The 23,249-nt window shown below is 45.0% G+C and overlaps 1 protein-coding gene across 2 annotated transcripts in view; it reads left to right on the top strand.

Moving 5' to 3' along the window:
* Window positions 1–23,249, top strand: part of LOC126483710 (E3 ubiquitin-protein ligase MIB1-like) — a 469,781-nt gene that overhangs the window by 332,516 nt on the left and 114,016 nt on the right. The gene's annotated exons all lie outside the window — the stretch shown is intronic.

The raw sequence follows: 23,249 nt of genomic DNA, 5'->3' as shown, positions 1-23,249 counted from the left end.
CGGCTTACGGCTATCTGTATCGTTGAGGCACGCAAGCCTCCCCACCAACGTCAAGGTCCATGGTTCACGGGGAGGGGGGGGGGGTGTAAATGGCACATCGTTAATAATTATAGTTTGAGCAGAAGTCTATAGCTGAGGCAGAACATTCCAAATTTTTGGTGTGTGTATTAATGAGAGATTGTACTGGAAGAAACGTTTTGAGTTCAGCTACTTATGCTGTTAGAGTTATTGCAGATTTTGGCGATAAACATACATCTAAGTAAATTAGCTTTCGACGCCTATTTTCATTCAATGCTTTCGTATGGTATAATATTTTGGGGCAATTCATGATTAAGGAAAAAAGTATTCATTGCACAAAAGCGTGTAATCAGAATAATAGCTGGAGGCTAGCCAAGATGATCATCTTGCAGACATTTATTTAAGGAACTAGGGATATTCCGAGTAGCTTCGCAATATATAAATATTCACTTGCGAAATTTGTTGTTAATAACCCATCCCAGTTCAAGAGCAATAGCAATGTGCAAAGCTTCAACACTAGGAGAAAGGCTGACCTTCACTACTTGGGGTTAAAGCCAAGTTTGGCAGAGAAAGGAGTGAATTATGCTGCCACAAAAATCTTTGGTCACCTACCAAATAGGTCCGCCCCGATAGTTGAGTGGTTAGCGCTGCGGGTTGTCACTCGAAGGGGCCCGGGTTCGATTCCTGGCTGGGTCGGAGATTTTCTTCGCTCCGGGACTGGGTGTTGTGTTGTCCTAATCATCATCATTTCATCTTCATCGACGCGCAAGTCGCCGAAGTGGCGTCAAATCGAAAGACTTGCACCCGGCGAACGGTCTGCCCGACGGGAGGCTCTAGCCACACGGCATTTACATTTACATTTACCGACTATGATCACAGATTGGTTGCAGTCTACGTTGCCCCTAATACACGACCACTTGAAAGAAAAGATGTCTTAATGCCGACGAAATTAACTTATTTTGCCAATCAGACTTTATTGTTTGAGAAAGAATCGTGTTTAAGGGGGAAAATCTCCAAGGAATGATTTTCGGTGGTCGCAGGATACAATATATGTGTATCTGAAAGATTACAGTTACTTCTCATTAGGAAAAGTAAAAAAATCGCTGTTTTAAAAATGTGGATAGTATGCCACGACAAATGTAGGCATGCATCAATGCAAGAGGACATGCTACTGGGTATTAGATGTACCGGTGTCTAGAGCGGTCTGGACCACCACCTCTGAAGGTCTCGCTGTATGGTGGTACAACATGCAATGTGTGATTTTCATTAGCAATAAAAAGGTCGGAAATGATGTTTATGTTGATCTCTATTCCCATTTTCTGTACAGGTTCCGGAACTCTCGGAACCGAGGTGATGCAAAACTTTTTTCTTATCTGTGTAGCTGGTTTACTATATTTGTAGAGTCGTTTAGTTTAAATATATGACAAAAAATGAAATATCTACAGCAGGGCAGAGTGGCCGAGCGGTTCTAGGCGCTTCAGTCTGGAACCGCGCGACCCCTACGCTCGCAGGTTCGAATCCTGCCCCGGGCATGTGTATGTGTGATGTCCTTAGGTTAGTTAGCTTTAAGTAGTTCTAAGTTCTAGGGGACTGATGACCTCAGCTGTTAAGTCCCATAGTGCTTAGAGCCATTTGAACCATTTTGAACCCTGCCTCACAGCTAGTACAAGACGACTGACGAAATACTCGTGTTTAATCGTGCGGACAATATCTGTCTCTTCAGTGCTGTAATTTTGTTTGCCGTGAAGGATGTGAAATCGGTGCTCCTCCAGAAGAAACACGAAAACGTCTCTTATTTGTTATATTTTTAGTTGTAAGTTGCTTTTCAGGACTTCGTATGCCATACATACTATGTAAAACATTTCCTGAACATTATATTTTTCCAAGCGTAGTTCCTTATTTCTATGTTGTATGTTCGTGAAATAATTCTCTAATAAAATAATTATTAAAAATAAATACAGTACCTTAGACGACCTGGAGCTCATCCATACGTGATATTTTTAAAGTATTGTTAATTTGAGTGAGTGGATCTCACAGATCCGGCGTCAGGATCCGTGTCAGTTTCGGTGCGCCAGCATCGGAGTGTTAAGGTCATAGCTGTGGTCTGACAGACTTATGGCCCAAATCTTCGTGCGGGATCGATTTCTGGTACTGGTATCGCGCTAGTGTGCCAATACGACACTTTCGGAACGGAAAACTACCCCTGATATGGAAACATCAGATCAGATGACACCAAGAGTGTTGAGAACACCTTATAGTTGCGAACCGTCGGGTCTGCTTTGTAAGCGGTGCAGATCCATCCGTTCGCCCATAAAGCTATTCAGTGTCACACACTGGAGAGTGGCTTGTGGGGTATATCTGCAGATGTGTCGCATGCTGGGGAGAGGCGTGACTGAATACCTGTGCTGTAGCTCAGATCTTACTAGTATGTTGGCACTTCACGTATGATATACGTTTCCGTCACCAAACACGGTCTGAATGAAACTATCACTCCAGTAATAAATATCGACAGAGGGCGGAGGTCGCTTCCAGTGCGCACGACGAGCCGTCAGGCACAAGCACCTGATTTGATATTTGCGCTCCACCGCCTTCCTCGTCTGCAAGCTTTTGTTTAGCGCGCGCCGCTGTCGCTCCCGCAGAGAATGGAGCGCGCTGACGGGCGGCGGTGATGGATCGGTTCGCGGAAGGCTGGCGGGCGCGCTTTTTCCTGCGGCGTGGCCGCTCGTCAGGTGCCACTTCTGGCGGGCGCGGCTGCGGTTTTGATGTCTCCGATTTCGCAGCAGGGACTGAGAAACGCAGGTCCCATGTAGTCCAAGTGACGTCGCAATGCTGGAAACAGATTTCTGCATTTGGAGTAACTGTAGACAAATCGCTAGTGCTTCTTGCCTCAGTAGTCAGATCTGAGATCTGTAGAGTAATTAAATCATATTTTAAAATTTGGCGTATTCTGAGTAAATTTATCCACGACATTCTAGTTTATATATACTTAGTAGCTGACTAATCCGGTATTGCCCGCGTATTCATTTCGACCACTTTCCGTCGGTAACGACTGTTTGTAGTTTAACATAGAAAAAAATTATTTTCATATATTCTTGAAAACACCTTTGAAATTATGAAACAGTAAGTAAAGTATCCGACAGTTTCCGTTCGCTGGACGCAGCTGCCTCGCGTGTCTACAACGGAATTTTGTAAACGTCTCTATGGCAGCGCCTCTTCATAGCTCTTATAGGCGGCTACTGTTGTTGCCTACAGTCGTTTGCGTTTCGCAGTTGAAAGGTATAAAAAGCGCTGCCACATGTCAGGGATTTCCTTCAGTTGACTTGACTGTCGTACTGTCTTACCAGGAAAGAATAAATGTACCAGAACTTCATACATAATGCGCATTTTTTCACACATATCAATGTTTGTGACGTCATATCCCTTGAACTATGTGTCGTACAGTGATATGTTTGAGTAGCTACATTTAGTGACATACACTATGTGATCAGATATATCCGGACACCTGGCTGAAAATGACTCACAAACTCCTGGCGCCCTCCATCGGTAATGCTGGAATTCAATATGGTGTTGGCTCACCATTAGTCCTGATGATAGCTTCCAGTCTCGTAGGCATACGTTCAGTCAGCTGCTGGATGATTTCTTGGGGAATGACAGCCTATTCTTCACAGAGTGCTGCACTGAGGAGAGGTATCAATGTCGGTCGGTGAGGCCTGGCACGAAGTCAGCGTTCCAAACATCCCAAAGGTGTTTTATAGGATTCAGGTTGGGACTCTGTGCAGACCAGTCCATTACAGGAATTTTATTCTCGTGTAACCACTCCGCCACTGGTCGTGCATTATGAACAGAGCCTCGATCGTGTTGAAAGGTGCAATCGCCATCCCCGAATTGCTTTTCAACAGTGGGAAGCAAGAAGGTGCTTAAAAAATCAATGTAGGCCTGTGCTGTGTAGTGCCACGCAAAACAACAAGGGGTAAAAGCCTACTCCGTGAAAAGCACGATGACACCATAACACCACGGCCTCCGAATTTTACTGTTGACACTACACATGCTGGCAGATGACGTTCACCGGGCATTTGCCATACCCACACCCTGCCATCGAATCGCCACATAGTATACCGTGATTCGTCACCCCACAACGTTTTTCCACTGTTCAATCGTCCAGTTTTTACGTTCCTTACACCAAGAGGCGTCGTTTGGCATTTACCGGTGTGATGTGTGACTTACGAACAGCCGCTCGACCATGAAATCCAAGTCTTTTCACCTCCCGCCTAATTTTCATAGTATTTGCAGTGGATCCTGATGCAGTTTGGAATTCCTGTGTGATGGTCTGGATAGATGTCTGCCTATTACACATTACGACACTCTTCGACTGTCGTCGGTCTCTGTCAGTCAACAGACGAGGTCGGCCTGTACACTTTTGTGCTGTACGTGTCCCTTCACGTTGCCACTTCACTGTCACATCGGAAACAGTGGACCTAGGGATGTTTAGGAGTGTGGAAATCTCGCGTGCAGACGTAGGACACAAGTGACACCTAATCACCTGACCACGTTTGAAGTCCGTGAGTTCCGCGGAGCGTCTCATTCTGCTCTCTCACGATGTCTACTGGCTACTGAGGTCGCTGATATGGAGTACCTGGCAGTAGGTGGCAGCACAATTCACCTAATATGAAAAACATATGTTTTCCGAGGTGTCCTGATACTTTTGATCACATAGTGTATGTGGATTGTCTGCGAAATATGTTGCTTTACAGTTAATAGCAAAGAACTAATGAATTTAAACGCCATTCATGATGCTGCAGTTTTTCGCGTATGTGATTGTTTATGATGTCATATCTCCTTATCTGTGCGTCATACAATATAATTTTGTAGGTACATTCAGCGGCATATGTGGATGCTGTCTTCAAAAAGTGTTACGAATAGAGTTAGTATCAAACAAGTAATAAATTTGTACGTCATGCATGATGCGGTAGTTTTTCACGCATCGCATTGTTTACGACATCAGATCTCCTGAACTGTGATAGGTGGGTGGTTCTTACACGCACGTGGATTGTTGCCTGACAGTAAGAGATATGTGTACAAAATGTGATTGAAATCGATCCAGTGGTTTAGGAGATGATGTGAAACATACACATATATGTATATCGCTTGTCTAATATCTATGACTGAGCGAGGTGGCGCAGTGAGCACACTGGACTCGCATTCGGGAGGACGACGGTTCAATCCCGTCTCCGGCCATCCTGATTTAGGTTTTCCGTGATTTCCCTAAATCGCTTCAGGCAAATGCCGGGATGATTCCTTTGAAAGGGCACGGCCGATTTCCTTCCCCATCCTTCCCTCACCCGAGCTTGCGCTCCGTCTCTAATGACCTCGTTGTCGACGGGACGTTAAACACCAATCTCCTCCTTCTCTAATATCTATGGATGTGAGTGGTTGTGGAGACATTCAGTGTCGTTATCAAATATACCATCTTACAAGAATGTTCATATTAAAATTAATTGCGTCTCTTCTAGGAGAGTGCATAGGAAACAGTCAGACGGCTTCAAAGATCAGATCAGATATTGCTTTTGTTCCCTGGGCGCATAGCGAGGTGATCGCCGATGATGTAGAACGTGTCGTGAAAGTGAAATACGTAATACACGTTTCCAGGTATATTAATGTTTATTCCACAGTGTTACTTCCTAAGTTAAATGCTCCTCCGGAATATGGAATAAATAAAAAAGTCTGAAACATATTTTCGTTTGAGAGATAACAACAAACTAGGCACAAAATTTAATTATACATAGTCTGTTATAGCCATGCATCATCAAACAGAAAATCCACCCGGACAGCCGAGCACGTTAAAGCGTCGCCTCCGGGAGGGGAGGCTGCCGTGGATCGAATCACCTCAGCAGATAAATGATGACCGCTGGCGAGCTGGCCAGCCTGGATGTGGCTCTGGCGGTTCCCCATTCGTCTTTTACCCACGTCTCGCCTCAGATACACGGTATGCAAACAGTCAGAAAACGTTCTCACACTTGAACGTAGGTTAACTACTTTCGGTGCAAACAGATAGGGTACACTTCACATGTTTCGCCCGGAGGGGGGGAGGGGAGGGGGTGAAGTGGTGAAGGGTATCCGGCCACCAGCTGCCCCACGAACACTGCCAAAACACACATAACGGTACCCACCCAGTAGAAGAAGCGGGAAAAGGCTCAAAAGGAAGAAGATAATAGAACAGAAAATCCATTCACAACAATTATTTACATCGAACACTTTACTGCACTGAAGATATGCAGAAGTCAGGTTTTACGTAACACTAACGTTACTTGATATTATTAATAATATGCGAGGCTGGTCATTGGCAGTTCGTGTTCCTGTGTAACGGAATCGTTTTAGAACAAAGTAGCTGATTTTAAATCTTGTTATCAAAGACATTGTTAAAATTCGCAGAACATACGTTCCAAGAAAATTCAAGGAATATATCACTTCCTGTCACCAGTGCCTCACGAAAAGACCACCGCGGTAAAATCACAGGAATGCAATCTCATACGGAGGCTTACTGATGCTCTTCTTAAAATAGAAAGAGAGGGGGATGATAACGCTACGTCGAATGCCCTCTGTCACCACACATCGTCAGCTGATCTGCGAATATAGTCGTAGATGCAGACTACACTTGCGGAAGCTGTTACCATAGTCATCCAGTTATACACACTTGACGCTTCCTAACAGATGCCGGTAGAAGGCAACAGCAAGGCATCTCAACTAGTAGGACTTGGACCAATATCATAAACCGGGACCGCCAAAATGTCCCACCGCTCATTGCCAGAAATCTGGTATATACCGTGACTTCGCTACAGGTGTCATAGATTGATTTTCGACAGCTTGACCCTTTATAGGATCCGCGTACGGTTCTACGGACGACTATGTAGGTCGTTTGCCTTACATACCTCTGGGTAGCCTAGAAACAGTCGCCCTACAGATTCACTGTTGTTCAGCCCATGTCTCAGAACCGTTGCAGCACATTGTTATTTAGATTACACGTCTGTGCTACACAACACTATTGAAGAAAAAGTCCTGTATGACGTACCTTCCTGGGAACGAATGATTATTAAAGTCTAACGTCTCGTCCAGAGCGCAGTGATTCGCCGGAGTGCAAGCTCGGATTACGAAACGATGGGGAATGAAATCGGCTGAGTCGTTTTCAGAGGAGCCATCCTGGTATTTTCCTGAAGCGATTGAGGTAAGTCACGGTAAACCTAAATCTGAATGGGTGGTCGGGGATTTGAACCGTCGTCGTCTCGACCACGAGTCCAAAGTAGTTACTGGCAGAGTAAGTATTAAAAGTATTTTAATTTTATTAATATAGTCACTTGAAAGTACTGACATAGCACGGTAGTTTCAGTTTGCAGCACTACCTGTAAGTTAAGCGAACGATATTGGCATCCATTGTGAAAAAGAAGTATCCAGTGCACGAAATCACGAAACCTTGTAGGTACGTAGATTTATATGTAAGTAAATACGTTCGACAAAATTCTAGAAAAATGACGTGTATTGTATTTGGTTTTGTAAAGTGTAGCCTGGCAGAAGAATGAAAAGCAGTTTTGAAACAGACAAATAGGTAAACAACAAATATAGATTTAAGTACACAGGTATTTCAAAGTGAAAAGTACAAATTGTGCACTAGTGTACGAATGCGGCATGTGCTATGACTCAGGCGACTGAGCAGCAACCCACCGCTGTCACTGAATACGTAACTGTACGTTCCATCCTCTATACACCTCTGCAAGCTTTCAGAGGGCTGCAGTTAGACTTCACTTGTACTATAAAAACGAGAGTTTACATTATTTCGATAATCGCAATCTGGCAACCCCGGGAGAAAAAGCTTTTGTACGAGACGCTGTGTCGTCTCAACACTGATTAATGTAAACAGTAGTTTTTTATTAACAGCGTTCGTTCGGGTCTTTATTTCGTTCTAAAGATGGAGACATCAGCGAATGTATCTCCAGTTAGATGTATATTTGTGAACAGAAGTAACAATTTCAAATATTTCATTCTCAGATGAGAATACTTCACACATTTTTGGAACAAAGTAAGTGATTTTAGATCTTTGTCTAACAAAATTAGATGTCGGTGTTTCAGAAGCTACGTTTGGAAATTATATGTGAATGAATGCTTTGTAACTTAACTTGGTGAGCACCTCCACTCTACTTTAGCCTTCCATGATCAAAGGTCTTTTCACACGAATACTTTTGCCTATGATGCTTTTCCTGATGTATAAAATAGCAATAGTTGTAGTTTGTTGTAGAAGGTGATTGTGAAGTATTCTGTTCAATGTACAGTACGTTCTTCTTTTAAATCAGCTATATTTATTTGTCCTAGTAGGATCGGTATTGCTGCAACGTTCCCCCATTCCTAGTCGCCTTACTTAAGAATTAATGTGCTGTATACCGGAGAGCAATATATATAACTCATCTGATGCGATAATTAGACCATTAACGTCTGAACTGATACATAGTCCGTAAGGAGTTTTGTTACGACTGTATCTAAGAAATTTAGGTTCATTAATATATCTCCACGAATTAAGCACAGCTTAAACTAATTACTTATAAGCGCGAGAGCAAGACCCGAGATAATCGCTTCTATCCATGATATTGTACAAAAGAGAAGAGATGGATCCAGAAGCTCTTCTCCTCACACACACACACACACACACACACACACACACACACACACGGGAACATGGACACGCCTACAACCTTAACTTGTTCGCGCGTTAATTTTTGGTACATATATATACGTCAAGTGTATACAAAAGCTTCCTTAGCTCAATAATTTCGCATACCGCCACCGACTCGTTCAACTACCAAAAAAACCGCCGATGAAAAATATTACCAGGTGGGCCTTGGGCGCAAACTGCACGATCAATCTGTGACAAATGGTACTTCGGATATCGCACAGTATATTGGAATTCGTATAATACTTCATTGACATATCTGTATATTCTCCCTCTCGCCACACCTTCTGCGCCGGGTATACACGTTCCTACCACGGGATCAGCGGCTAAGGAAAAGGTAGAGTTCACGGGACGCGTGTGGTGGGAACAGACGATAAATTCCGATCTCGGTGAGAGTCCTAGGCAGGCGGTGGCGCGTGCGGCCGCAGGTCGTGGTGGGAGGCAAAGGGAGCACGTGCGCCCGCCCGAAATAGCGAGCGTAGCTGAGCGGAGCCGAGCTGAGCGTAGCGTAGCCCGCGGGGAAACCCGACACCGACCTCTGGGCCGCGCCCTGCCATCTGTAGGCGGCCGCGCGCACTAGCGCCGAGCCACGGAGCCCTGAAGAGGCCGCTGGCCACATCGATTCATTCAGCTTTCCGTCTTCCGCTGATGCTGCGAGCTGCCGGCAGGCGTGCGCACCGCACGTCACCACTATAGCGCGGCGACGCGCAGACTGACTAGGAAGAGGGCGCGGAAAGAACGTCTCTAATAATCTTTAATGCTTGAGCAGTAGTACACTATGCCTGAATGCAATGAAGTTGCATTCAGGCATTTACTCTCCAAGTCATAACCGGGGAAGGGAACAGCTCCTATAGTACTGAAAAAAATTAAAACATTAGTGCTCGTTGATGGTAAACTGGGTATAACACACCGAAAACGGCGGACTGGCGCAGACTTAATTCTCAACACCCTTATAGTTTGAGTGTTGTGAAAATTATTTTGACTAAGCGAATCTTTACTTATCGCTTCTCCAGTAACTTTTATCACATTGTCAGCAGGAACAGTTACTTAGCACCAAATTTACCACCACGCTTGAGAAAAATTAATAGTTTTAGTTAGCAAACTTCACTGTAGTGAAAATTATGCAACGCTGTTGTTATGTGCCGCTTGAATAACTTTACCAACTTACAACTGAAGCTTATCATGAAATGAGGGCAATAAATTGACCTTATTCCGGGAAAGGTTTCAGTTTTAAGTAAAGTCATCGCGTGACACGTACGAACCTTATTTACAAATGACAACACAACTTTCATCGGGCAACAAATTACACTCTGCGGTACCATATAAGACAAGTAATTAGCCAATTAGCCGCGCGGTCTGGGCGCCTTGTCACTGTCCGCGCGACTCCCCCCGTCGGAGGTTCGAGTCCTCCCCCGGACATGGGTAAGTTAGTTTAAGTTAGATTAGGTAGTGTGTAAGCTTAGGGACCGATGACCTCAGCAGTTTGGTCCGATAAGACCTTACCACAAATTTCCAAAAAAAATAATTAGTTTTATTTATATCTCTCATATTGTGTTACAGTAACACGTATACAACTACTTGATCATTTCCGCTCTATCAACATAACATAGATTATTCACATATACCAAGACGACCAGCGAACCCCATATCGAAACCTGTCATACACCGGAAGTGATTCGTCACTTATCGCTAATTAATTCTTTATACGAAGAGCTGTTAATAACAGTTATTTCAATAAAGTTACAAGAAGTGCCATATCGTTCTCCATTCTTCGGCAGCAGCCACCGCTTCCCAGTAATAGTTAGCCATTTGATGAGAAATTAACACAGAAAGTGTCTTGGTTTATGCAGGAGCTTTGGCATTGTTCCGCTCATACAGCGGACAGCTGACTGGGGTATTGTGCTAACACCAGGTCCCTGGTATTTTACCCGTGTAAGTTAGTGGATGCTGAACGGAAGTCCTTTTATTGTTCGTCGATTTGTTTTTGCTGGTCGGCGACCCAGGTCGCAGCGGCGTGACATACCGTCACGGACGCGTAACGTCGGCAGATGCGAGTAATACAATTCGTTGGAACATTGTGTTCGATTTGCGTAACAAGGATATTTAAAGCGGAAGCAAAATGCCAGACGTAAAAAGCACTGCGATTGTCGATTGACGACAGTCTGTCACACGCGAAAAGGACACAAAGATTTCCTTTTTTGCTTCATTTAAAGAGCTACATTTCACACTAGGCCCTCAGCACGATTGTTCTGACAGTATTGACTGACAGCAACGCCGATTTTATCGGCATTCCAAGCATGTGACTTCCGGCTGGAAATTTCCCATTTGTAGAAGTATTAATAGCTAATGTGGAACGGCGACTAATCTCTGGATATAGCGCGCAGTGACGGTACTGATGTCGCAGCTATGTTGACTCGGCACTGTGTGTGTGTGTGTGTGTGTGTGTGTGTGTGTGTGTGTGAGTGAGTGAGTGAGTGAGAGAGAGAGAGCGAGAGAGCGAGAGAGAGAGAGAGAGAGAGAGAGAGAGAGAGCGACAGACAGAGAGAGAGAACGCATCTGGCCGCTTTCCTGAACGGAAGTGAGCCTCACATCTTTGTCACGGGGCTGTTTCAGTGGTTTACTGATTTGTGACGGATGTGCCAGCGACGTTTGCTGCTTCACGTTACAGCGGCTCTTTAAATGGCAGCGGTTGCGGCGTAGCAAATTTACGGCTTGCAGCGCACAGCACGCCAGCACTCGACTGCGCACGCACACAAACAATTAATAATGGTCTAGTATGAGCGAGCACAAACTGCGGCACAACTCAACGCACTCAATGCAGCTCACCGCGCATCACTACACGTCGCACGTCGCTTATCGCTTAACTGTTTCACTGTCCATCGCATCTACTGTGAAATGAGACGGGCGGTTTTGTGACCCTAGTACTGTACTGTAATAGAAACGTTCCTGCCGAATGTTTAGGAGCACCAGAAAATGCTTGTTTGTCCTCATTGACACAGATGCAGACGTATGTTTTCCGTTAAGTACAGCTTGGCATTTTCGTTAATTGATGTAGTTTTGAGCCAATAGAGAGGTCCTATCGACAAATGGAACTACTGTGACATTGGCAAGTACCGAGATAGACGCACGCCATTAGACCGTGTCACGAGTTAAGATAGCACAGGCAGCCTTGCAGCTTTTGACTTCAGGAAGTCGCTTCTCTGTGGACATGAAGTTGTCTCGGGTAACTATTCACTTCACAGTAAATTACTCCAGCCACTGCTGCGACGCTCTGGTGTGTCTAATCTGACGCACTTACCCACTGTTTTATATCGCCTGGGAAAAGACCCAGTTCACTACGACGTGGTGGGTAACTGAAAAATTTTCAAGTAGCCGCCGTTGCATGCGCTGGAGACCGATTCTGTAACCGATCATTGGGTTTCGTCATTCAAAATACAGGTACAGTAACTGGCTTCAGTTAACTTCTACCTAGTTACAATTGAACTGTTCTTGTAAAAACCTAACCAGTTTTGTGATAGCCGTAGTGTCTATTCTTCGAAAAAGGGAAACTGTCAACCAAACGGAAATCTTATAAAACCAGTCCCTCTTGAATAACATTTTTACTGTGCCGTTTACATTTAGAAATCACAGCTTAACCAGCAGGGCTTCAGTTCCTACGCGAACACCTTCACTGTGACGTCAAGACGCAAGGAAAGCGCCTCTATATGTGAGAACGCTATTGAAAAGATAGTAGACCAGTTTTGTAATTAAGTTTCCCACCAGTGTCACTTTGTTTTGGAGGACTCGTGTACGTGCGCCAGTGATCGCCGCGATAGCCCTCCTGAAGCTTCGGTGAAGTTTAATGACACGATTCGCTGGCTGTAAGTGATGACTACGTACTGTACTGATGCGACTTGAAAACGAAGATAAATGTTGCTTTCACAGCCGGAGGTCGTCTAGCGCACTCGACGAGATACATTTTCGGCGATTTCCACGCGGCACTGTTTTCCACTTCGTAGTGGACTGTTTCACTGATGTGCGGCACAACATGTTCCAAGCGCAGAAGTCCAGCGACGGTATCCCACATGTCACTCGCGAAGGTTTTCCGCTTTTGTGGCACGGAACTTCGTCCGGACGCCGGCGCCGTCCGTCCGCGCCGAAATCTCGCGGGGGGAGCAGGAGGAGGAGCGGGAAGGGCCGGAGGCGACGCGGTCTGCCGCGGGAAGACTGCCGCTCGTCCTGGAACACACAAAGCAGGCGCACATTTGTACTGTTACCACGGCGGCGGGTGCCCTCCGCAGCGTCGCACTGGTTCCCCGGCGCAGTCGCGATGTTGCTGCCCGCGATCGCTCCATACTTCTTTACATTCCATAAATTTCAAAAATCAATATGAGAAGTAAGGAAGTACGGAACTGGCGCCAGGCTGTCGTCGTCGCCGCCGCCGCCGCTGTGCTCCCTCCGGGCCGTCCCGCAGCCTTCTGAGACTGGCGAGCGCGGCCGCCGCCGCCGGGCCCTGGGACGCTAAAAATGGACCCGGCGCCGGCCCGTTGGCCGCAAGCCACCGCCCGGTGTAAGCTTACCCCTCCAAATTTGTCATTTCCCAAAATACGCGTGGGGGCCGCATGCTAGGTAGCGCCGCTCCAGCAGCCGCCGCCGCCGCCGCCTCCGGGGGCGGAGGCCGTGGCTGTGACCGCGCCGCTGCGGCCCGCGTGTTGCCGGCGCGACCGCGCTGCCGCCACTGCCGGCTCGGGCTCTCCTTCTTAATTGTTTTTAAAACTCGCTCCGCGGGCCAGCTTTCCCCGTCCCGTTGCATCCTCCACCCCCCCCCCCTCCCACGCCGCGACCCCTCCCAGACAGCAGAGCCTCACATATGGTCGCAACCGTACCCTCCCCGCCCCCGCCACCCTCCTATATTTAGTCGAACGGGCGACGACGCCGTCTTTTCCCCGCCGCGGGGGTGCAGACGACGGCGCAGCCACTGCTCCTTTCTACATCTACACAGTAGTCGCAAAACTGTTTGCTGACACAGATACGCGCGGTAGAAAACGGTATGAAAAACGTATGGACTGTCTGGAAGGAAGCTAAGGAAAAATTTAGACACGTCATATGCGTACCACGTTTGCACGGTTTTCCTCCCGCAGTTCCAGCGATATGCTTACATGTCACCACTCCTATCACCACAAACAGGAGTGCAAGCGGTGTCTTACCTCCACGGTAATTGCCTACTAATGCTAAGTCGTATAATAGGATAAAAAAACGGTTCAAACGGCTCTGAGCACTATGGCACTTAACTTCTGAGGTCATCAGTCCCCTAGAACTTAGAACTACTTAAACCTAACCTAACCCTGAGGACATCACACACATCCGTGCCCGAGACAGGATTCGAACCGCTCAGCTACCACGGCCGACTAATAGGACCAGCAGCACTGTTTGTTCGCTGATAATGCTGTTGTGTACAAAAGAAAGTATCTTCATTGTACGATCGTAAGAAATTCCAGAAAGACTTGTTAAAAATTTCTTAAATATGGATGAAGCCTACAACAGAGAGAAAGAACTCGGAAGTATCGCAGTACAAGAGTAGTCGCGAACGTCTCGAGCATGTCACATCGTACAAGTATTCACAGGGGTAATACTAAAAACCGATCCGAAATGGGACGACCAAGTGGCCTTAAAGCACATCGGTATTAGGGAAGGTGAGTGGCTAACTTAAATTTGTCGTTAGGGATCTCGGAAACTGCAATGCATCTATAAAGGAAATTGCGTATAAGATGCTAGTGCGACCATTTATAGAGTGCTGTCGAAGTGGTTAGAGCCCATCTGATACGCACCAAATATCTGTTGTCACTAGACGAAACCACTTTCGTCCGATCACAACTGTGGGTCCTTTCATTGCCCTGGGAGAAGGCTCACCATACCAGAACACACTTTATTACATAAACGAATAGAAGATTTAGTTAACTCTGATACAGTTCTTTGGCAAGGCCTTGCCGCGGTGGATACACCGGTTCCCGTCAGATCACCGAAGTTAAGCGCTGTCGGGCGTGGCCAGCACTTGGATGGGTGACCATGCGCGCCGCCATGCGCTGTTGCCATTTTTCGGGGTGCGCTCAGCCTCGTGATGCCAATTGAGGAGCGACTCGACCGAATAGTAGCGGCTCCGGTCAAAGAAAACCATCATAACGACCGGGAGAGCGGTGTGCTGACCACATGCTCCTCCTATCCGCATCCTCAGCTGAGGATGATACGGCGGTCGGATGGCTCCGGTGGGACACATGTGGCCTGATGACGGAGTGCTTTTGATACAGGATTGCTTGATAAGTTACAACTGTTATTGGCTATTGAAGCCTCACCTGATGCACAGATTTACAAACTGTTCTGATGCAGTACAGTATTCCAGATTTAAATGAACAAGTCCATCAGAAACTTTAACTATCATGTTGGTACTATAGTATGATGTTGACTCCTTCAGATCTTGACCTATTGCATACTCAACATTATATTGACCTCAACGTGAGGACGCTGCTGTTGCTTGGAGGGAGGCGTGGTCTTCAGGAGCGCCTACTATACATTATTGCGGGTTGGAGCAAGCACTCACTGATGTCTGTGCTATGGATTCACGTTGCCAACTTTGATGTGGCACGCGATCTCTGTACAATACCACAGTATCCATGGAACGAATTCAGAGAAGCGCTGCTAGCATCATAATGGGTCGGTATAGCCCATACAAAGCTGGAACAGAAATATTCGGGAAACTTAAATGCGAATCCTTGGGAAGTAAGACGACATAGTTTTCCCTAAACCCAGGTGCGTAAAGTTAGAGAACCTGTATTCGGGACAGACTATGTGACCATTATTTTTCCACCATTCTGTACCTCGTGTAGGGATCGTGAGAATAAGATAAGTGAGATTAGAGTCTGTACAGGGGCATATAGACCGTCATTTCTCCCTTCCTCAGTATCCACATCGAAGAGGGCAGAAGATCGATAATACGAGGTACCCTTGGCTCTACAGTGACTTGCGGGATATGCCGGATGTAACGGGTTTATTTTTATATATGTTAGCTTAATATGTACATACACCAGTTTGTTGATTGTTTTTTCTCTCTGTTGAATGGTTTTCCCACAAACTCGTCACAAACTTTACGACATGACGATTTCTGCATGGATGCAACTGACCACTAAGTGCACTACACTTCTCAGTATAGGCTAACAGTTTTGCATCCACGCATTCGCACTTCAGCACCTTTCCTGCTGCTCTTACCGCGTGTACTTGGACGTACTAACCAATATAAAAATATATTAGCTGCAATTCTTAGTCTACAAATGAAGTAAATACTGATGTAATGTTATTCAGTACACTAACCTCAGTCACCAATAAAAATAAGACGACTTATACCCATTACACCATGTATATGTAGATGTAGAAAGATACGGCAGTGTAATGCTCCCAGTAATGTTACACTGTATTAGTCATTCACCAGTTCGTAAGCCGTTTGGTTGACAGCCCGCGCTTCATCTCACATACAGCCTGTTACGTTCAGCAGCAACTCTGAAACAATAGTTGTAGTTGTTTCCGTATTTTCGATTGTCTTGAACTCCACAGGTTATAGTTACTAATACTGAAATTTCCCCGCTTAACATTATTTATTTTCCGTTGTCGTATGACACAGTATCCTTCCAGTTTTTGGCGGCATTAGTAATCGCCTCGTTTATTATTAGCAGCTAAACATTTGTTCGGTGTTCGATTTTCCTAAATATGGGCAGGTGTTCGAGGTTAAGTATTCCTTCACGTGAAGACGCAGCTTTTTCTCTTTCCGTGGCGTTTGCCATCGTTCAGTACTCACCTTGCGCCTCGAGAATCTTGTGCGAAGTCGGTTCAGAGGTTTCAGACATAAAAAGTCTGGTGGTAACTCGGCGACAGTTCTTCCTTTAGTGGGACGATGGGGCACTGGCTCTCGGCTCTTTATTTTCAAAGTATTTTAGCTACTTAACGAAAAGCGTCTTTGCTAAAGAAGCTGTGATGCGAACGGAGTCTTGAGGACAGTGGTTGATTCCCCTACGAAAGCGACACTGGATCTGTGATTAGGTACTTCCGTTGTACCTTTGCGGAAATCACCCTCTTCTTGTTGGATAGAAGTTGACTGGAAGCATACATTAACTATACGCATAATTTTATTGGAAATTACGTGAATTTGCTTGTAGAAAAGCAGCACCGCAAAATATAGTGTAGTGTATAACCCAGTGTTACCACACTTGACGGACTAGAGTGTCACTCCTGTATACACTGACGCAGAAACTGCTCGCATTGATTTCTTTGGCAAATTTCTGGTGAGCTTTCACTCAGCATACGTCACCAAAGCTGAAGTATGTCTTGACAATCCAGGCAGATTCTCATCTTAAAATTTCCATATATTTTCACAGTCTTTGAATATGGAATAGTAACATATTGTCGATGACATCTGCTTGTGGCCCTTTGGAAGATTTACAAATATGTTCGGAAGTTTCGACAGTTGTGTAATTCACGCCAGGTGCTGGGATGCACACCTGCCACCTTCTGTGCACGCAGCACAACATGGGAACACTAAATTGCCTTGTTCGTCCGAAGACGTTTTGTATGTTTATGATAATACGAACGGCGGCAGCAGTTCTTGATACCTGGGTCTCTCTGATTGAATTATGGTTCCACACACGAGATGATGCTACAGTAGAAGAAGAAATCCGCACACGTGAAGCCATATGACCTCAGTGGCGATCCCCAACATCGCGATAATCGCCCACAAAAGCGCAAAAGTGGGCTGCTGTCATTGTATTGTAAATACATTTTTCGTCTAATGCCCTCGAGTACATCTTCCGGAAATTCTAATAAAAGACACTTTCGAGGAATAAGTAGAGTACCTATTTTTGCCAGCTGTGCCGTAGAATGAACTAGGGTGTTGACTTATGTAATTAACTACAGCGATCCTTTGTATTCCATAAGCTTTTACCTTCGTGTTATCTACCGTTCTAAGTAACTGAAACGAATAATTTTCAGTACTCATTGTACTCTGCAAGTCATCGTAAAGTGCACTGCTGAGGCATGATATATATTCATATCTCTTTCTGTTCTATTTTCGGAAGAAACATGGACAGACGAATTGCTTTATTTTCACTTTTCGTTCTACTCCCAGGAGTGGAGCAGGCTGTCTAATATCCAGCCCGTTGTAGAACTGCACGCTGGTAGTGGAGCAGAGAGTTCCCGTTGGGGAGTAATTGGAGAGAAGGGCGGTGGAGAGGGGGGAGTTATCACTCCCGGCATATGCTTTACAACCAAGGGAACCTCCTGAAAGCGAGTGATTGGATCTGTCCTTAACTTATTTCTTGCACAGTTTTGTGCCAAATAAAAATCATAATTTTGTATTGTTAGGATGATGTGGCACTTATAGATCCCGCCGTGGAAACCTTTTCTTGGGAGTTAGGTTTCCGCTGGATGTAGGCATCGGTACTTCGAATATTTGCTGCCATTTCCGTTATACTCTCTCCTGTTGAACAAGCCTCTGACTGTTCGCGCCGAATTAAATCGTACCATTTGATTTACATGTAGCCGATACTGTGCAACATCCGCTTCATATCAGCATACTTTGGCTCTTCAACGTTGTTATTTGGCATGATTGATTCTGGTGTAGGAACTAATTAATTTTGCTTTTGGACGCAATAATTCTTTCGTTTCACCAGTTAGTCTATAATTCTTACGTTTCACCAATTAGTCTGTATTATAAATCTTCATACCTAGAGAGAGTCGCCAGTTTTTGTACAAGACTGATATTTTGTCTAACCCTGACAATACTGTACCACCACTTTTTCCTCGAATAACAGTTCCATGAGATAATTTCGTGATCTGCAATGCGTTGAGAGTGCAGTTGTCTCTATCCTCTAAGTGACTGATGTGCACTGTGTGATCAGCAGTATACGGCATTCCCTTACGTTATGCGGAATTGATTAAAAGAGGCGGGGAGTATTGTGTTGTTAGTAGAGAAGCTGCAACAGCAGAATGGATCGGCCAGGAGACCTCAGTCACTACGAACGTTGACTGGTTACTGGATGTCATCTGAGTAACAAGTCCATCAGGGACACTTCTAGCCTTCTAAAGCTGCCCGAGTCAGCTTTTGTACCCTCAGACTTCAAGAAGAATATAATAATTCCAATCCCAAAGAAAGCAGGTGTTGACAGATGTGAAAATTACCGAACTATCAGTTTAATAAGTCACAGCTGCAAAATACTAACATGAATTCTTTACAGACGAATGGAAAAACTAGGAGAAACACTGGAACACGTGAGGCAATACTGACCTTACGACTTATCTGAGAAGAAAGATTAAGGAAAGGCAAACCTACGTTTCTACATTTGTAGACTTAGAGAAAGCTTTTGACAATGTTGACTGGAATACTCTCTTTCAAATTCTAAAGGTGGCAGGGGTAAAATACAGGGAGCGAAAGGCTATTTACAATTTGTACAGAAACCAGATGGCAGTTATAAGAGTCGAGGGACATGAAAGGGAAGCAGTGGTTGGGAAGGGAGTAAGACAGGGTTGTAGCCTCTCCCCGATGTTGTTCAATCTGTATATTGAGCAAGCAGTAAAGGAAACAAAAGAAAAATTCGGAGTAGATATTAAAATCCATGGAGAAGAAATAAAAACTTTGAGGTTCGCTGATGACATTGTAATTCTGTCAGAGACAGCAAAGGACTTGGAAGAGCAGTTGAATGGAATGGACAGTGTCTTGAAAGGAGGATATAAGATGAACATCAACAAAAGCAAAACAAGGATAATGGAATGTAGTCTAATTAAGTCGGGTGATGCTGAGGGAATTAGATTAGGAGATGAGGCACTTAAAGTAGTAAAGGAGTTTTGCTATTTGGGGAGCAAAATAACTGATGATGGTCGAAGTAGAGAGGATATAAAATGTAGGCTGGCAATGGCATGGAAAGCGTTTCTGAAGAAGAGAAATTTGTTAACATCCTGTATTGATTTAAGTGTCAGGAAGTCATTTCTGAAAGTATTCGTATGGAGTGTAGCCATGTATGGAAGTGAAACATGGACGATAAATAGTTTGGACAAGAAGAGAATAGAAGCTTTCGAAATGTGGTGCTACAGAAGAATACAGAAGATTAGATGGGTAGATCACATAACTAATGAGGAAGTTTTGAATAGGATTGGGGAGAAGAGAAGTTTGTGGCACAACTTGACCAGAAGAAGGGATCGGTTGGTAGGACATGTTCTGAGGCATCAAGGGATCACCAATTTAGTATTGGAGGGCAGCGTGGAGGGTAAAAATCGTAGAGGGAGACCAAGAGATGAATACACTAAGCAGATTCAGAAGGATGTAGGTTGCAGTAGGTACTGGGAGATGAAAAAGCTTGCACAGGATAGAGTAGCATGGAGAGCTGCATCAAACCAGTCTCAGGACTGAAGACCACAACAACAACAACATGGTGAAATGGAAACGCGAAGGACCAACCACCGCTAATCTAAGACCGTGCGGGTCTCGTGTACTAGTAGTCCAGCTAGCGCAGTGACTGTGCTTCGGGAGTAAAAAAAGAATGGGGCACAACGACCGAGCAGCTCCTCACAACGCACACTTTTCCTTCGTCAGTGCTGAGCGATGCTCGAGGAGCCGTAAAGAACGACGCCACGGGTGAGGAGTCCCGCTGTACCCTGTGACAATCCGATGGGAGAGTTTGGATTTGGTGAATGCGTGGAGAACGTTACGTGTGGTCATGCGTGGTGTCAGCATTGAAGCTGGTGTTGGGGTGTGGGAGTGTTTTCCGTGGTTAGGGCGTGGTCCAGTCATTGCGCTTAAGGAAGCCCTAGATGCAAAAGGATATGAATGCGCTTCACAGCTTTGTGTATTGGGTACGCTGTAGGAGCAGTTCGGAGATGATGATTGTTGTATCAGTCTGGTAATGCAACCTGTCATACAGCAGTATCTATGAGGCCGTGGTTTGCGGACAACAACATTCCTCAAATGGACTGGCCGGCCAATAGTTCCGACCTGAACCTTAATGAAAACCTTTGGAATGAGTTACAGCGTCAGCTTCGCTCCCGACCCCAGCTTTCAACACCACGACCTTTTCTCGTTTATGCTCTTGAGGAAGAACGGACCGCCATTCTTGCACAGACTTTCAGACACCTCACTGGATGTGTCCCGAGGAGAGCTGAAGCCGTCATAGAGGCGAAGGGTGGACCCACCCCATGTTAATCTCCACTAATAGGTGTCCGGGTACTTTTGATCACGTAGTGTACAAGGATTAACCAAATAAAACCGGGCGGAAATTAAATGTTGACGAACATACCGCAATAGCGTGTACAACGCTCTGCTCATCCAGTGTGTGAGGATGATTTGAGTTCAACCAACTCTTCAGTTTGCTCCGCAGGCAAAATTCGGGGGAGAGATTTACATCTAAATTTACATGATTACTCTGCAATTCACATTTAAGTGCTTGGCAGAGGGTTCATCGAACCACAATCATACTATCTCTCTACCATTCCACTCCCGAACAGCGCGCGGGAAAAACGAACACCTAAACCTTTCTGTTCGAGCTCTGATTTCTCTTATTTTATTCTGATGATCATTCCTACCTATGTAGGTTGGGCTCAACAAAATATTTTCGCATTCGGAAGAGAAAGTTGGTGACTGGAATTTCGTAAATAGATCTAGCCGCGACGAAAAACGTCTTTGCTTTAATGACTTCCATCCCAACTCGCGTGTCATATCTGCCACATTCTCTCCCCTATTACGTGATAATACAAAACGAGCTGCCCTTTTTTGCACCCTTTCGATGTCCTCCGTCAATCCCACCTGGTAAGGATCCCACACCGCGCAGCAATATTCTAACAGAGGACGAACGAGTGTAGTGTAAGCTGTCTCTTTAGTGGACTTGTTGCATCTTCTAAGTGTCCTGCCAACGAAACGCAAGCTTTGGTTCCCTTCCCCACAGGCGGTTGCGGTGGCCAAGGAGTGGCACTGCCTCTGGTGGTGGTTCTCTCCTCGCCGAACACTCACGCACTCGTGACAAGGCTGCCAAGGTGGTGAGTGCTAAAAAATATCAGTACAGACGTCCATCCACATATGGATTAAACAGTTTCTGAGCAAACGGGTTGGCGTGAGCAATGTGGCGACAAGATAGTGTTACGGCGAGAAAATCAGTCTTGAGATTACGCAACGACTCTTCGAAGTACTAACGGGGATCTTCTGATGCATAATGGCGCGTGTTCTTAGTGTTCATGAGCCCTGACAGGCTGAATTCACTTTAGCCTTTATAGTATCTATTGTATATGACATATGTCATGAGCAGTGTTCCCCTTCATTAACAGGGGTCAGTTCCGCGTCAGTCTTTTAGTATTTTACGGGCTAACTTTATTCTTCCCACCCTGTACCTGAAGGCAGTGGCCGTATCTATGGCACCTATCCATTAGTCCACCGCCAGTATGTCTAACTCTTCTGAACAGCTTTGCTTCTTTTCTAATACTTCGACGGTTATTTTAGGCTTAATGCGTCGCTCGATTTATTATGCGTCCGCGTATAGTCTGCAGGGAGAAATCATAGTCCATATTTCATATGCACGCAATAGGAGTATCATCCTTGCAACGATATTGTAAGAGGCAATTTAATCGTTTTGCAATCTGTGTAGAACACATTTTCTCGAAATTTACCGTAATGTCGTTAGCGAGAGGGAAGCCCTCTTTTGTTCAGGGCATTCTTACGTAAGTCCAGTGGATATTCCTGAGTATCCACAAATCAGTCACTTGCTAGCAGCGTCCTCCCTATCAGTGTTTCAGTTTGATTTGATAGGGGTTCCAAAAACTCAAAACTATACAAAAACAAGTCGGTATATCTTCTTTAAAAGCATAACACTTTTATGAAGTATACCAATAAACTGAAGTCGATCCTCCATGTGACTAAGATCTGAAGCTATTGACTATTGTCACCACCCTTCCTCGTTCGTATGTGCAAACTTCGTATGCTGTTGGTGGATAGATACAAGAATGACTGTTTCATACGCATCTTTGCACTTAGTGTATTGTGCCTTTTGTAATCCTTTACTACTTACAATCACGGGAACCGTGCGAAACTTTCGCAGTTCTATTGTTTTAAAAATGTCATGCATTTGGAATAGGTGTAGTCGTTGGCATAAAGGCAGTTGCTGGAATGACGAGAAAACATCTTTAAAAATCAATTTATGGTACTTGTATATACATTTCCATGCACATAACTTTGAACAAATTCTTTAAAGAGCATTACAGTACCTCGGTGTAACCGATATTTGACACAAAAATGTAATTTTCGTGTACTTTTTGTTTTTCATTTTCTTTAAGGGATACAAATATGTCAGTTGCGTTAATTATCCTTCAGTAGATTAATACAATTGTCCGTGAGTAAAAACGGGATTTGGTAAACACAGTCCTGCTCTTTGAGGCGTTGGTCTTTGCGAGTTGTTTACAGCGATCGGTAATGCAATTTTAATAGGGAATTGTCTTCTTGTCAATTGAAAAGGCTTGCTTGGGT

This window comes from Schistocerca serialis, chromosome 6, assembly GCF_023864345.2.
Source record: "Schistocerca serialis cubense isolate TAMUIC-IGC-003099 chromosome 6, iqSchSeri2.2, whole genome shotgun sequence".
In the NCBI taxonomy this organism is placed as follows: Eukaryota; Metazoa; Arthropoda; class Insecta; order Orthoptera; family Acrididae; genus Schistocerca; species Schistocerca serialis.
The sequence above is the reverse complement of the archived record's forward strand: the minus strand, read 5'-3'. Positions and strand labels throughout refer to the sequence as shown.